Raw genomic sequence first — 17422 nt, 5'->3', positions numbered from 1 at the left:
AGCGGGGCAGCGGCCCCCCCCCGCACCCAGCGGCACCGCCGCTCTCCCCGCTTCGGCCCGCACGCCCCTTCCTAAACAGAATTTCAGCTCCTGCCCCTGGGCGGGCGAAACTTAAACCCGCTTTTCCACCCCCGCAAGACTAAGTTAGGCCCGAATCCTGTAAACAGTTCCACATGTTATACGTGTGCATCCCTCCAGCCGGACCAGCTCGGCGGGGACGGTTAAGCACGAGTGAAAGCTGCCTCCGTGGTTCAACACATCTGGTTTTTGCTCCACTACTCACAGAAATGCACCGTATTACCTGGAAATTACCCATAAAACTAAAGCTGCCTTAACGGTATTTTTCAATTGCACTGTTTCTAGCAAATTTCTTCTACGTTCCTTTTAACAATAATAACAAAAACATAAGGAGGCATTTCCTATATTAACTGCAATACCATCACATTACCTGCGACTGTGCTAGGTCTTTGCTTTTCCATTCTGCATTTGAAATAAATACTCATTTTGTGTTGGCCCTCCAGCGCGGTCTCCCTTTCATCCTTGGGTATGTGCTGCAACAGCAGAAGGCTTTAGTAACTTAGGCCTGCTCCTGCCATCCATTCGTACTTTGGGATATTTCCCCTCCAGTAGATCACCATGTACACCAGTTCAGTTGCCAGGCTGAGTCAGGTGCATTAAAAACTGTTGCAATTGAAGTTACAGTGCAGCGGTGAACACATGATAAACCTGGCACCGAGTAATTCAACAGAATGTGCATATTTTTTCCCGATAAAATGTTCATCTTGTATGAGATTATCTCTCTGCAATATGAACAGAAGTTTATAAAGCTAAAAATCTTTCGAAGCAGCATGTGGTATAGTTTAACAAAAGTTGTGTTTTGATGATTTTGGCCTTCTCTTGTTAACCACTGTTTGCGTTACTATACCATAAAGCACACGCTGCTGAGTCAAAGGTTAGAGAACGCTGAACTCTAACAGAAAATAGACAACTATATATGTATCTCATGGGAATATTTTAATTAGTCGTCACATTCTGTCAGTTTAGCAGAAGTTGATGTTTTTCAGAATGAGCATGAGAGCGGCCTGCTTGAACGCAGACCAAGCATGATACAGCGTTATTAAACTTACATGCATTTAAAACAAGCGGCTGCTGATGCTCTCCTGGCTGTTTCAGAATGACTGCATCTGGTAAGATTTGTTTTAAAAATAAACTGGATTCTAAGTGAGATTTCAAAGCACAGTTTATCAAGTGTCCCTTATTGGGGGGAAAAACCCATTTTCTAAACATTTGTCAGCTAGGCTCACGTTTACACAATAATGGATACACAACATTCTATTCAAGCACATTAAAAACACAGCGTTACATCATTTATTGTACCGTGTAGCCCATACCGCAATGATGGCACAGCAGTTGTGATGGCTGCAAACACACGCAGCTGGTACAGATTCCCACAAGCCATACTCGAGTCCCTCTTTCAAGGACTACCAGGCCAGGTAAGCGACAGGGGACATGACAAATTCTTGCCTCATCTCTCCACAACGTAGGAGCTCGGTCCCGCTGGTACCAAGCTGTATTTTTGAGATGCTGAGTGCCCTTAACTCTCCCTGAACACGACGGAAGTTGAGGCGTTCAGCACCTCTCAAGACCACAACACAAGGAACAAATGAGCAGCAGTGCGGAAGGCACTCTCATTTCATTACCAGAGGAAAGCAGTATAACAAAGATCCTTAAATACTTACTCCTACTTTAGATCATGAGGAAGCAAATTATGTTAATAAATGCTTATGAAATAATTGGAATTTCAAAGATAATTAACTCCTACCATTGCATACAACTTATTTAAAATACAGGGCCATATAAGTGATGTGAACATTTTGATCTACTTATAGCCCTTAAAAGGTAACAGAGGAATGGTGTTTGAATCAAACAAGGTGGTCGTTTTCATTTTATGAGAGAAACAGAATTAAAGTTTATTTACTGAGCCAGTCAAGAGTAAATATATATTATGTATTGGCAACAGCAAATGTGGTTATTACGGAGAGGGTGATTATAGCCCTCAACTCAGTGACAAAAATACAGCTGCTCTCATTTTTCCGTGTTTCTTAAACTTCTGACTTTCCTATTGACTGACTTGTACTCAGCAGTTTGCAGTGTCCTCTCATACAGTACTTACTTTTTGAAAAAAACTAAGTCCTTTTTTACATATACGAGCTCATCTAACACTTGGAGAATAAAGACTGCTTTCTAAGTATTATCCGAGTAGTTTGTTGAACTCCCTGAAGAGCTACTGGATCATCCTAATGTGAAACAGAGTAATTCTTTATATTTAATACAAATTACTGTATCCTTTTCAGGGAACAGCCAGGACACATAAGAACTTGTGAACTGCAAGCATTTAATTAATCTTTCTCATTAATGCAGCTTCAGCATTTTTGAAAAATACCAATGTTTGATGTCGGTTCTCAAGTAAATTCCAGAGAGAAAATAAACATAACAGCCAGGTTCTCAGTAACATTTGAAATGAGTGAATAATTCTAATTCTGCAAGTAGATCCACATGAAGACGACCTTACATCCCTATGGAGCTACACTAGAGTCTGTTTCTAGGCAAGTCTCCAATTACCCTCCAGTTATCCTAAGAGTTACCTGTATGCTGTAGATGTAAGAATTACTGGGGCACATCTGGTCTGTGAAAATAATGAAAAAAATCCCTACTTTTGTTAATAGACATTGTGGAGCAATCAGAATGATACTTACAGGGAAGCCCCAGCATTCACCGTCACTGAATACTGAGTCTCTAGACATCTGACAGAAATGCCATTTTATGACTTTTAAAATCTTGAAAACTTCACAGAATTGCTTAAGTTGGAAGAGACCTACTGAGATCATTTAGTCCAACCCTTCTGCTCAAGCAGGGTCAGCTAGAGCAGGTTGTCCAGGACTACGTCCAGCTGGGTTTTCAGTATCTCCACAGATGGGGACTGCACCACCACCTCTCTGGGCAATCTGTTCTGGTTTTGACCACACCTCTCCCAGCTGAGCAGTCCCCGCATTCTCAGCCTCTCCTCGTATGAACAATGCTCCAGTCCCTTAATCATGTTTGTGGCCCTGTGCTGGACTCACTTCAGATCTTTCTTGTACTGAGAAGCCCAGAACTGGACACAGCACTCAAGATGTCACCTCATCAGTGCTGAACAGAGAGGAAGTTCACCTTCCTCAAACTCCTGTCAACTTACTTGAAATTACTGCATTTTTACTCAGGTATGAAAAAAGGACCAAATATAACTACTTCTGTATCTTTTATTTCCAGTGTTAAATTCCCTGGCCACTAGAACAGCATCTAGAAGAGAACCATACACTAACTGGGTTGGAGGGACCATCTGGTCCAATGCCCCTGCTCAAAGCAGGTCTAACGTTAAAGTTAAATCAGATTGCTCCAGGCTTTATTCAAATACAGTTTGAGTATATCCAAGGATGGCAGTGCTCCAGCCTCTCTGGGCAACCTGTCTCCACCCTTGGCAATCCTCATGGTGCATTTTTTTCCTTAGGTCCTGTTGGAATTTTCCTTGCTGCATCTTGTGAACTTTCCCATATATGAGAATAATTTACTAGCAGCAAGTAAACTTAACTCTTACTGTCATTATCACTGTCTTTGCCATTATCTTGGGATCATGCATCATATTTCGTTGCTTTTTAGGCAGAGTAGTGACACTGTTTATCATATAAACAGTACTACTGTGCTCAGTGTGAAGACTGTCTTTGATTTGATAGGAAATGATAGGAATTAGGCTATTCTTATCCCCATCTTTTATTCGTGAAAATGATCAGCAATGAGGTTTGCCTTTCTACTATGAGGGCTTTTCTTAATCCCTACTAAGCTCTAGATAAGACACTGTATATTAGTAAATAGTAGCACTTCTGGGATGTATATAGCATTTCTTTCTTTATGCTTACTCTTATAGTCTAAAGTTGAGTAGCAAAGCAGGTTGCAAAATGCTAACATTTGTATTATGCCGTTGACAAATAAGTAAACAAGACCAATGCATTCAAGATACATTTCAAGAGTACGGTAAAATTGTGCCACAAAGCATTCCAACTTTGTTGAATTAATTTCAAGCAAATTTTAAAAAGTAAGAGAAACTGTAAAATAAGTTCCTATAGATTTTATAATAATTGGCTGCTAGTAAAGGAGAGGGAATCAAATTAGTGATGGTACCAAGGGAAAGATGAGGCGATCTGTATTGTTAAATATTTCCTTGGCGCACTAAAATACTGATCGGCCATAGCACACACTGTCTCTTCACACTCAGGGAAACACAGAAAACAAGGAACAAGGCCATAGCAGTGGGAGAGGGAGATTGCCACTGTAAGGAAAAAAAATCACAACTGTGAAACAAAATTGACTAGAAATTGCCACGAGCATGGAGGAGACAATTTAACTTTAGCCACCTGTATGCAGAGGTTGAAGTGAAAAAATACCTGGTTTTGAACATACTATTAGCTGACCGTTAAACAAACTGAGGGGAGATCTTGTGACCAGCTTGACGTACCTCCCTGTGAATAACAGATTTAAGAACTGTGGTAACAATCTTCAGGGGTATTGCAAATTTAAAAATACCAATCTATCACAGCAGAATTCAAACTATTCAGCTGAAAGCAGCTGTAGATTTAAGAATTAAGTGCAATGGGCATATTTTTAAAAGGTATTTTCTGTGTGTTGCCTTGATTATTTTGTTATTGGTTTATATTTTTCTTTTGAAGAACAGTTTTAATGGCATGATTCTATGCATCAGACACAAACATCTCCAGAAAATTCCCAGAGAAAGTGGGACAAACTTCTAAAATATTAGTGACCAAATTCTCTATTAATTTACTCGTGTCCAACTCTGTGAACTGTAATTAGCTGTTGCTTTCTGGTTTGTTTTGTTTTGTTTTTTTAAGCACAGTAAAGGTACAGTATAAGCTGCCATGTAGCCAAGCTGATTATTCAGGTGAGGATGACCTAACTGATGTTATTTTGGCTTCAAAGGCAAAAATTCTTCATTATGGTATAGAGCCTTGCATTGTGCCACAACATTTTTTTTTTTTTTTTCTTCGTAAATAACTGATTTTTGGTGACATGGTGAAGGGGCGGTTGCCTCTGAACCACCAGAGATTGCTCACAGGGAGTGATGCCACAGCAGGAAGTACACAAGGTGTGCAATCAAGAGGCTTCTGTGCCTCCATTTCCCTGTGTGCTTGGTTTCAAAACAATGATCTGTGGTGGAGTTAATCTGTAGGCAACCAAAATACTGGTGGTATCCTCAGCCTCTCCTGGTTTTGTCTTATGGCACACTGTAGTTTCCATGCAGTTAGGTCTCCTGTACTACATCGCCTTTATTTTTTTACAGGGTATTGAAAAAAATGTTCTGTGGTTCGTGGTATGTTGTGTACGCTGAAATGGAGTAGGCATTATTTCACAGATGCCTGCAATTGTGGGGAACCACAGAGAATAACCAAAGTAGTCTTTTACAGTCCTGTGTAAATTTATAGCAATTCTGTTTAAGTACTTCGAGCAAGTTACGGTCACACATTTTGGTAGCAGCTTAAAGAAGACGCATAATTTGGGACAACCCACCTTGGTTCTAAATCAGCTGCACTCCATGCACCACAAAGATCTTACATCTTCAGAATTACTTTTTTGGTGTCTGGCCAGCTATTTCACTTCTGCTGCATAGTTTGTTAGACTTCCTCTGACCTCATGGAAATCAGACCTGTGCTGCCATTTCTATTACTGTATAATCTCTAATACTTTATAACTACTAGGCCTGTGTGGCTGATAATATGCTTCTGCCAGTTCAGTTTCCTTTTACACTGCTCTCTACAGTAGTATCACCTGCTTGTCTGTGGCATTTCCAGAGAAAATCTACTTGGGAAATAATGCTATTTCAAGTCTCCCTGCTGTTGCACAATGGGGGAAGAAAAAAAAAAAAAAAAATCAGTGACAATCAGAGCCACATTATCAGAACAACTCCAGTGGTGTAACGTGCACAGGCCAGCCCCAATACAGCTGTTGTCTGCATGGGCAAGACCATGTCTCCTCCATAGATCTTCCAGGATCTGTTGGTCAAGGGGCAAACACTTTGACAACTCTATGTATGTACCTCTGTACTGGTATAATCATAGGTTTGAAGTTTTCTAATTGGGTCTTAATGAAGTCTGTGCTTTTCCACAAGACATCCTAATGGCTATTTGCTATAATTCAGTTACTTTTTTTTTTTAATCCTTGTTTCTGTCAGCATTATGTTGCTTCTTCCATTCTATAGTGCATTTTATAAACATAAAATATATACGTATATATCATATATATTATACATTTATTTTCACTCTCTTTTATCGCTGAAAATATCAAAGCCACTTACATCAGCATATACAGCTCAGCTAAATGATAATGTGAAGTGTTCAAATAGTTTTATAGGAGTGGCATCTTTCAGTCTCTGGGAAATGGAAAACAAACTGTAAGAACCCTCCAGTGGCTCCCGCTAAAATTGTTACTAACAGATTTTGTTTCTTACAGTTGAAAACTGGCAGAAATGCAAATCAAATTGTATCACACATGTCAAACAGCTTCACAATTATGCAATCAACTTGCACTGCAAATTAAAAACTAGACTTGCTACTAGATCTTAAGTCAAAACAAATTTAAAACTCCAATAAGCTCAGCAAAAGCAATCCTCAAGAAATCTACTCATGCCCGTTATGATGGCAGAAGCAGCAAACAAAGAGGCTTGAAAGGAGATAGAAAAGCAGCAACCAAATTGCCTCATCTTTTACAAGACAAATTAATGACATTCACAGTGTCTTAGGGAGTTAACTACCCTACTTCAATCGATTTTCAACAGGAGTTCTGTTTCCAGCTCTCTGAAGAATAAAACCTTTAACTTAATAACACAGTGTTGGATGGACTCTATTTCATTTGAACTGCATGGGAAGACTCTCATTCATGGGAACCGTCACTTTGTCTGCCAGTTAAAACAGTAGGGTTCATTGAAGGAAACCTAAGATAGGTACGTGTGAATTTCAGTTTTAACTTGTAAAATAGAGAATGTTTTTTTCTGGATAAATTAAGGGAAAATAAGGGGCAGACCAAGATACTCCGCCCTTAGCTTCACATCCTCATATGATCTTTTTTGACAGCAATTTAGTATATAAGTATTAACATAAGTCATACTCTGTGCAGCCATGTGTTCCATGTGATCCAGTCCATCCAATCATATGACCACAGTCACAGCTGAATTTGGCCTACTGGGTTACATAAAAGACATTTTCTCTGCCTTTCCCTAAGAATAAGCAAAACCAGAAGTTCTTTACGTATTTTGGATGTTTGTAACAGTTCACATTAACAAATGAGAGTCACTCCAAATAACATTTTACTGAAAGCATTATCTCGAAATATTAATAATTTTTATCCAATATACCAATCAAAAAAGATTAAGCAAAACTGATACTTTTAATTGATTCTTCATTGGAATACTATGCCAGTTTTAGGGAGATACAAGCTCCGGATTCTAGCCAGAAGCTATTCTCAAGTGAACAATCACTCCTCAGCCCATAACTTGGCATCATATGCCAGTTCTGCAGTTGCATTAGCCTAAGAAGTTGACAGCGCTGGTTTCCCAACTTTAGTCCCATGACTGCAGTAAATCAGAAAGGTTTGCATAAGCGGTGCCTGTGTCTGACATTATCATCACTGAGTTTCCTAAAGAACAGATATATAAACCAATTTTCAAGTATGCAAAAAACGTCTGGGTTTTTTTTGCAATTACAAAATCGTGGCCTTCAGACTCTGCCAGCATGTAAACAGCATACCCTGGGTTGATGTGCATTTAATCAGATGGAGCACAAAATCAACCAGAAGCTGTGAGAGTGTTTACCATCCCTGCATCTTGAGCTTCCTTTTTGTAATGCTTGGAAGTCTGGGTTCAGCACGCTGCTAATGAGATCACATGTCTTCTAGCTGGGGAGGCTGTGGCAGTTTTGGACTCTCTTTTTAGGCTCTGGACAGAGCAGGGCTGAGTCCCTCCCAGAATACAAAGACTATACACAATCCCACTTTAAAAAAGCTGTACTGTCTGCAGAAGTCCATTTTCACATTACTAGCTTGTCTAGTCTCCTCAACTAGACAGGATCATGAACTATTTTGCTAGAAGATTCTGTAGGAAGAAAATGATGGTAAGAAATGTAGGTAATACTTCAGGAGATTATATGCTTCTGAGTCTAAGAAATGAGTTCTTAACCCCACTAGTACAGGCAAAGCCCTTCTAGAGATGCAGTTGTTTGAATAAAACAAAATAATGTCTGGTTTGGTCCTTAAATATCTAATGGCACTTACTGAAAAGGTCTGACAAATGTTCCAGTTGGATCATTCTATTAAGATTCTTGCTTTGTATTTAGAAAACCAGATCTTTATTTCCTCTTCAAAAAGCTGTCATTTAGCAAGAATCACATTCTTGCAAAATTCACTACATTCTCTTGCAGGGGTACCTATACTTAAATAGCAAGTAAACTGTGTTTGTATTTCATATCTAGGCCCTGATTCTATAAACACTACCATTCATGCTTCACTATGCATGCCCGTAGTCCATGCAAGTCTACAGTCCAGCTCATTAAAGTAGATGATTATTCATTTGCGTCAAGCTTAGTATGTAAGTCCATGCAGCAGTGTACATACATATGCAACAGTCACCTTCTTGTATTTTACAAAGGTGTATAGAATCAGCAGAGAGCATGCGTCATTCTTTCCTATTGTTTCATGCCTCAATGCTATTTCTGTGTTGCAAGAGTTCCAAATCCTATAGTCACCATCAAACATGAAGAGATTCTAAGAGATGAGATTTATCTCAGATTTAATATTTCAGCTTAAGATTGCCAGCTGCCTTTTTTTTTTTTTTTTTTTTTTTTACAGTATCAACACATTAAAAAACCCCAAAACAACAAACCCCAAAGCTTTTAACTTTCAAAAATTCTTCACAACCGGTAATGAACGGAGCTGCCTGTTAAATAAATTTCAAAATGCTTTTCTAAAGTAAATTATAAACTATGCTAAAGATATCATACAATATCTGACCATTCTACATTACTACAACCCATATGCACTTTGCTGAGTTTTTTTAGATGTGACTATTTTCTTCATCACTGTGATAGGTTTAGGGTCTAGAGGCTTAAAGCAAGAAGGTTTCACCTATCAATTTACATGGCAAATCTCACTCCATTCCCTAATCTAATATCCTTGGTAGGCTTTTAAGAATAAAAGGCATAATACTCAAAATTATTTCCCTTTATCACAAATTTATAGCTGCAAATAAGAATTTTTGACAAGGTATTTGGCTTATGAGAACTTGTTGATACATGTAACACATAGCCTGCTCCTATCATCATCATGCTGTCTATTTAATAATTCACATTTAAATACAAGACCTTAGTTGCCACAGCTCAGTAGGAATAAAATTAAGGAGATTTACATTTTCCTGCTGAGAAATCTGGAATGCTGTCTAGTGTTTTATCCTTGTTTGTTTTAAACTTGTCAGAAACACTGGTGCCATCATAACCCTCCATCAGTCAGGAACTAAAATATGTATTGCGGGGCTACATCTTCCACTAAGCAGCAACTTACCAAAATTGTGAGAGAAACCATTTTTACAAAACACATCAAAAAGAGATACCTTCACACAGACTGCTGATTTACACCTTTATCTGATATAATTTAAATCTATTGTACAAATTTCTAATTGCATCTGTCGGTCTCTGCATTTGTACCAGTGAAGAAATCCCCCCCCCCTTTTTTTTTTTAAATATTGGTGAACAGTGTAAAAAATACAAGAACAGTTGAAAACCCTCAAGGTGAGGTATTGAAGCTGCTTCCTAATAATCCCATCTTATGTTAGTGTCTCTCATTCAGTAATGACAAACTAATGAATTTTAGTACAGAGAGAGTCAATAATATTCCTGAAAGCTACACTTTTTGGCACAATTAATGCGGTGCTAACACCACCACATAACAAAGTTCCTTATAAAGAAGAGAAAGGGAAACTATACTATTTTGCTGGAGATAGCTTACACACAGTCACTTTTTTGATGAAGGAAAAAGTAGCTTCATAGTTTGTCTGGAGTCCAGGACCACCTGTCCAAATCTTCTGAAACAGAATTTTTACTTAGTAGCAAGGTCAATATTATTAATTTTAGAGCAAATATACTCACTATGAACATGACCTCTGAATGATGTTATTGTCCAAACCACTGGCACTGATGCAAACAGGAGCCAGTTTAAATGGTACTTAGTGCCCAAAGAATAATAAACTTGTAACCACTTACAAGAATACTGTAAGTAATTTATTTAGCATAGACAAAAGATGATGAAGATCCCTACCTCTTTGGTAAGTGTCTTTTCTTCAAAGCCGCAGAATACAGTAACATTAATCAGACAAGATGCAAATATTGACAATAAAGAGTGAAAGGTAACTGCTACTCTACCACATAATTTTCTCCCTCTGTTTACGATTTTATCATACAAAGTGCTTGAAGAGCCATGAAGATGATTAAGGGATTGGAGCATCTGTCATGTGAGAAGAGGCTGAGAGAACTGAGGTCGTTTAGCCTTGCTCAGGGGGGTTCTTATCAATGTGTATAAATACCTGACAGGGGAAGTAAATAAGACAGAGCGAGAGACTTTTCAATATTGTCCAGTGACAGGACAAGAGGCACTGGACACAAATTGAAACATGAGAAATCCCATTTAAACATAAAGGGGGAAAAAATCCACTGTGAGGGTGGACAAACGCTGGAATTGCTTGGTGAGGCTGTGGAGTCTCCATCCTTGGCAATTAGTCTAGTTAACCCTGCTTTGAATAGAGGGGCTGGACTACACAAACGGACAACGAGGTGGACTGAAAACTGGCTGAACTGCCAGTCTCAAAAGGTTACGATCAGCAATACAAAGTCCAGCTGGAAGTCAGTCACTACTGGAGTACCCCAAGGGTTGATAGTGGGGTCAGTACTGCTTAACATCATCATTAATGACCTGGTGGTGGGACAGAGTGCATACTCAGCAATTTTTCAGATGATGCAAAACAGAGAGGAGTAGTTAGTACACCAGATGGTTGTGCCACCACTCACAGGGACCACAAAAGGCTTGAGAAATGGGCCTACAGGAGTCTTATGAAGTTCAACAAAGAGAAATACAAAGTTTTGTACTTGCAAGGAATCACCCCTGCATGAGTACATGCTTACTGCAAATATATCCATTCAGCTAATACACCTTCAGCTGGAGTGGAAACATACCCTTTGAGAGTCCATCTGGTCTAAAGAGTCTCCAATCTAAATGCTGTGAAGAAAAGGATGTGTTACCGAGCCTGTTTTACACAAAGACTAAAATATTTCTAGCTGGTTTCCTAGTAAATTTCTGATGTCAGCCACAGAGACATGACTGCCTAGGAATTAAACTTCCAACTCTCAAATTCCAATACAATGTGTTAATCACAACATTATTCTTCATTGAGTGTTCTTTTGACATGCATTTAAACCAGGCACCTAATCTCTGAGTTGAGAGAATTTATTTTGGAAAAAATAGCCATATTGAACACACCTAACTTGCATATTGCCTCGTATTGCTCTTGATACTAGCTCCTGAAAATAATCAAGATATCTGCAGTTAGTTTTAGAACAGGATTCGTAAGGAATTAAAAAGTAAGTCTCAAATTTTCAGCATATGGAGGCTGTATAACATTTTGCAAGCTAAAATATTTGAAGATAAAAAGCTGGATTCTTCAGAATTTCATACCTTATATAGTACGTGTCTGTGTATTTATAGACATATAATTTTATACACTCGCAAAACGTAAGTGAAACAGAACATTGTGGTTTAATTGCATTTTTGCATTCAGTTTTAAGCAAGAGTAAATGACCACTTAAGATGACAAAGAATCAGACCCATCAACTCATCTTTCTTTTCCATATTCACAAACATCTCATGAATGTGAGTATCACTGTTTACACGGCCTAATCCCTCACAATACCTCCATGACTTCCTGAAACAAGCTATTTTTATGTCTCTATGATGTAATTAAATGTACTTTTACCACTGCTGTGATGAATAGGTTGTTGGTTAATACACATCACGTACTGATAGAGTGTTTTACAGCTACGCATTCATTATTAAAAAGGAAATAAAAATGCACAGTTACGCTCATTTCCAAAGCAGCAGTTAATATTAACAATCGCTGAAACAGAAATACTGTCTCACTTTAGATTTGTAATTAACTGAAAGTATTTTTGGTTGCAAATAAAACAATGTTATTACAGATTCAAGCACACACACATATTATACTCTGCAGCGAGGTTATAGATAACATCTCCATCATTGCACTCTTTGCAGCATGGTTAGAAGTGTACTTGTAAACTACTCTTTTCCACACATGCACAAGTACCACAATCTCCCAGTAACTAGGAGGAAAGATGTCAAATAAGGGATACCACCGGTGTCCACAGCGCATTGATAGTGCTGGGAGAACAAAGCGTCACTCCTTCTAACTCCTGGAAGCATTCCTATGTGAGAAAATTCCAGCACTACATTAGCTAATAAAAATGTGCTGGAAGCATGTGGACACCATTAAGAACTGAAGCGGTCCTCTAGTCTCCTGCTCTATTACAACTCTTAGTCCTGAAGCCACAAAGATTGCATTATAATCCCATGGATGTTTCATTATCTTTGGTTAGGTTGTGCTGACCAATGCACAGCCCGAAACTGCTGATATGAAACCGCCAAATTTCCATTCTTTTTTCTAGTCACTTCCTCACATCTCCCAAACCCAGGATGGTTAGATACTACAAGTACCTTCTACTCTGACTAAGCTACTTCCATACTTCATAAGAATTTGAGCTAACTCTTTACTTCACAGTGGAATTAGTGACTCATTTCACTAATGACACGTGAGCAGAGACAAGGAAATAATAAGTTTTTCACACAATATTAAAACATTGTTATGGAAAGAAAACTGTTCACATGAGGAATGCTAGACTGCTCACATCCCTACTGACTCAACAAAAATAACAGCAACCTTTTTGCTCTATTTGCAAGTCAGCACTGCTAGTAAACCTGCAAAACCCTCAGTAGATTCCAGCAAAAAATTCAGTTTCACTAGAGTCTAATGCCCAATATGGTCTTTCAGATCTCATTTCTCTATAAAAGCAACGCATTATGTTAGACAGGAGTAGATGGAAACATATCCATTTAGGCAAAACATCCAAAAAACATCCTGCACAAGAAAATAAACACTCTAGTTTGAGAAAGTTGAGCATTATGCAATACACACAACTGTATAAGTAGCCTGTTTTCTACTGTAAAAGGAATGAAACAGAACACTTACTGACCTAAGTACAAATTTGTGTCCAAGAAAAACCTAAATTCTTATTTTTCAATTCATTCAAGCCTTGAGCAACTTCAGTGGGACACCCTGCTTAAATATGTACCTTGAATATCTTTGAGTGTGGATGCCCTTCTCAGTCTGAGTTAGAAATATTCAGCATTTCCCCCACCACACGAACTACAAAACATGTTCAAAAGCACTAAGGATATCTATAAAAGACTGTTTTCTTCCTTCCTGACAAGTATTTTGTTATTCAGATGCTACCTATAGCTTTTTATAGTTTAAGTCTCAAACACTTCCTAGGTCATCCTGCTAAATAACTGTACTGGGCCTGGCTAGGGTATTCTTCATAGCAGCTCATACGGTGCTGTGTTTTAGATTTGTGACCAAAACAATGTTGATAACACACTAATGTTCTAGCTATTGCTGAGCTGTGTCTGCAGAGCATCAAGGCTTTCTCTCTTTCTCACTCACTACCTACTGCAATGAAGACTGCGGTGTGTGCAATAGGTTGGGAGACAACAGAACCAGGCAGATGACCTGAACTAACCAAAGAGATATTCCATGCCATATAACGTCATGCTCAGCCATAAAAAGGGAGAAGAGAGGGGTTTAGGGAGGTTAGCTCTCTTTTGCTTGGGAACTGGCTGGGCATCAGTCTGCCTGTGGGAGGTGGAGAGTCATTGCCTTCGCCTCAATTGTTTTGTTTTCTTTCCTTTCTCCCATCTTCTGCTTAGCCTTCACTTCCTTCACTTCTTAAATGCTTTTTTTTTTCTCGACCCCCCAGTTTTCTTGCTTTTACTCTTCCTTTACTCTTCCCCCATCCCATGAGGAGTCAGGGGGTGAATGAGCGAGCGGCTTGTGGTGCTTAGCTGCCTACCAGGGTTAACCCACAAAAATAACATAATTGACAAAATTAGTGATGTCCAAGCTTTCTGCTGTGTTGTCCGGTGATGTGTGAGTAGGTATTGAGGGTTTACGCACACTTGTGACATGACTAAGCCTGTATTTGTGTTACAACCAGATGTATGCTGTCCCATTTCTCCATGGCCAGATACAGATGTGCATTGTATGACACGACTAACACTTCTGAGCGACGGAAAGAAAGGGGGAGTGGGCTGGATGCCAGATGAACTATTTACCCAGGCAGTATCCAGCTCAGTCTGTAGATTGCCTATAGGCCCATCAGCTACATGAGAATAATTTTGTGTAACACTATACATTGATTATGTGTTGTCAACATAAACGTATTCAACATGCTTTCCCCAAAATAAACATAAGAAGTCTACCAAAACATGGCCATCTACTGCACGTGCTTCTCTCCCTGGGGAGAGGATGTGTTAAAAGTACGTGACAGACATTAGGCACACTGTTTGATGCTCTGCTGGAAGATGTTTCATTTATATGGCAATAAGCACAGTGTAGGAAGCCATACAGAATAATACATGATCTCATAACCAATGGATATTTGTATCAGGATACTGACCTTCTTTTTAGAATGGGAATATACTAGATGCAAATGATAGTATTTTTGGGTGCCATCTCACTGATACTTGTTACTTTTACTGCATTCATAGTACAGCAGCATTTGTATTACCGAATATTCTTAATGTCCTCTCACTGAGCATGAAAATGCTGTATTACATCAAAAATAAAAAAACTCTTAGCAGTAGATTTTCATACAGAAATTTTATGGGTAAAATAGAAATCAAAATGTACAGGCTATAAGTTAGAAGTTGTGGCAAGCAATTTTTCCTATTGACTATAGGGGAATTTGAACCTGTGGCTTTTGACTCTTTAAATGAACACTGCATCACTGTCACACGTATGAAAAATGCTGAACACTGAAGTGTACTGCAGAACTAGTGTAATCTACTTGTTACAGCAAACTGAGCGTATCTTACAGGGGCTTAAAGATTACTGTGCATCTGAGGCAAAGCTCTTTCTTGCACACCACTGGAATATACAAAGATGACTTAAAGAATGTGGTTATTAACGAGGATGTTCATCAATTACAATAAAAGATTTGTTTTCTAGCAGTGGTATGCAAAAATCTGCCAAAATGAAGAGAAGAAGCCTGATAGATAGGAATCCTGACTTCTTAGGATTCCTAAGCATCTGTTATTTCTACTTACACAACATACAGCCTTGTATTACTGTAGGGAAGCCAGGGCATACACTTCCACACAGTATTTATTTTCTCTAACCTTATTATTTGCAAAATAAATATGAGACTTTCACTCAAGTACGGCATTCTTCTTTCAGAAAGAACTCTTCTGGAACGCTGATCTTGGACCATTCTGCACCTTAGCTAGTTTGCTTTTATCAGTTGTTACAACAACACATCTTTTCTATGTTTATTTTTAAAGTACATAAAAATATAAATGGAGAAGGGTTTAATACAGAACAAATAAGGAACAGTATTTTTACAGAAAAGCAAATGGCCAAGCAGATATCTAACCTACTTTGAGACCAACATGTCAGGCAAATACAGTACATAGCTCTCCCTTCTATCCAAGGGCTATCTTTTGCAGAGCTACAGGGCTAGCTGTTGCTTTACTTTCCGTATACTTTTTGAATACTACCCAACACAAAGGAAGATATAAGGTCATTTAAAATTTGTATAGCCAGGTATTTTACAAGGGACCCTGTCATGCCTTTATAAAGTGCTGACAAACCACACAAGATATGCTGTTCCTGAAAACGTCTCATCTGCCTAATGGCATCCTACCGCCTTCTTGATATACGTCTCTCTATTCTGCTTTTACTGAATTAGCAATCTGAATCCTGGAGAACTTCAGGTAACCGCTCGCAGAACATTCTCTGCCAGGGCTGTATATAATTAAACATCCAAATGTTACAGTAAAGAAGGATTGCACAACTTTTAATGCAATACATATTAAGTCAAAAATGTGACTGTGATCATCCAGTCTGAGCTACATTAAAAAATCCCACAAACCATAGCACTTGTATTAATTCCCACCTGAAGTTCAACAGATTACCTGGACTAAATTACCCTTCTTAATTTTCAAGATTACCAGTGCCAAGGAATCTACCACAATCATTAGTAGTTCCAAATTGTAAAATAATAATAATAATAATAATAATAATAATAAATCCCTAATTGTAGCCTGAATTAGTCTGGTCTTTATTACCTCATTTGCTAAGCTACAGTCATTTGATTTTCTTTAATCTGCAAGACTGAACAATCTGCTTTTGAATATCAGTTACTTTATCTCAAATGTTTCCATTTAGTTTACAAAAGATACTATTAAGGGATGGCTTGATTACTGGCTGGAAGTGCCACCTTAGCTTTACTTTTACCAAGCTGTGCCCCTGGTCTTTCATGACAAAATATGTGTCCTGAGTCCCGTATCATTCTTCTAGGTCCTCTATATACCCTTTTCAATTTTTCTGTATCCTCCTTGAAATGCAATTGCCAGAACCAAGTTCTGTATTTGAGTGGTGATCACAGCATTAACAACCGCAGAAGCAATGTAATTTGACGACTGCTTGATATTCCCCTTGCCCATTCATCCAAGACTACCTTCATTCTTTTGTCTCCCCTTGACACTGGCAGCTGATTATACCATGACCCTTCAAAACTCTTTTAGAAGTCTGTGCTTTGTGAGGGAAGAATAAGGCGCTCCGTAAATACAACCCACAAATAGTTTCTACATAGTGATTTCTCTTTTGCTACTTATCCTATTCTTCTATTTTATTATCTCAGATCTTTGAGAGATCTGGAATATGCCCATGGAAGTGTATGAGACTTCTATTTGAACTCATCTAATGTCAGGGAGCTTAATTACATTTATATGGAATAGATTGGGTTTAGAATTACCCCCATTATTTTTTTTCTGCTGTTTCCCTCATGAACACCTAAACACCGCATACTTATTTCTGCAGTTTCAAGCGAGGAAAGAGTTGGTAGGATATGAATGCCTAGCCCCCCTATATGCATTCTTGGCTTCCATCTCCCTTGTGATGCTTTTTTGATTCACAGTTAAGCTGTACTCTAGT

At 38.5% G+C, this 17422-nt stretch overlaps 1 protein-coding gene across 2 annotated transcripts in view; it reads right to left on the bottom strand.

The window, feature by feature from the left end:
* PCGF5 (polycomb group ring finger 5) overlaps window positions 1-17422 on the bottom strand; it is a 56822-nt gene that overhangs the window by 37960 nt on the left and 1440 nt on the right. Inside the window, exon 2 of one of the 2 annotated variants that reach the window (XM_035897416.1) lies at window positions 11316-11358. The exons of the other annotated variant lie outside the window; for it this stretch is intronic. The gene's annotated coding sequence lies outside the window, so the exon portion shown is untranslated. The remainder of the gene's footprint in view (window positions 1-11315; window positions 11359-17422) is intronic. 2 annotated transcript variants of the gene reach the window in all.

The sequence above is a fragment of the Egretta garzetta genome, unplaced genomic scaffold, assembly GCF_000687185.1.
Source record: "Egretta garzetta isolate BGI_Z169 unplaced genomic scaffold, ASM68718v1 scaffold56, whole genome shotgun sequence".
Classification (NCBI taxonomy): Eukaryota; Metazoa; Chordata; class Aves; order Pelecaniformes; family Ardeidae; genus Egretta; species Egretta garzetta.
Note: the sequence above shows the minus strand (reverse complement) of the source record. Positions and strands in the feature narration are given on the sequence as shown.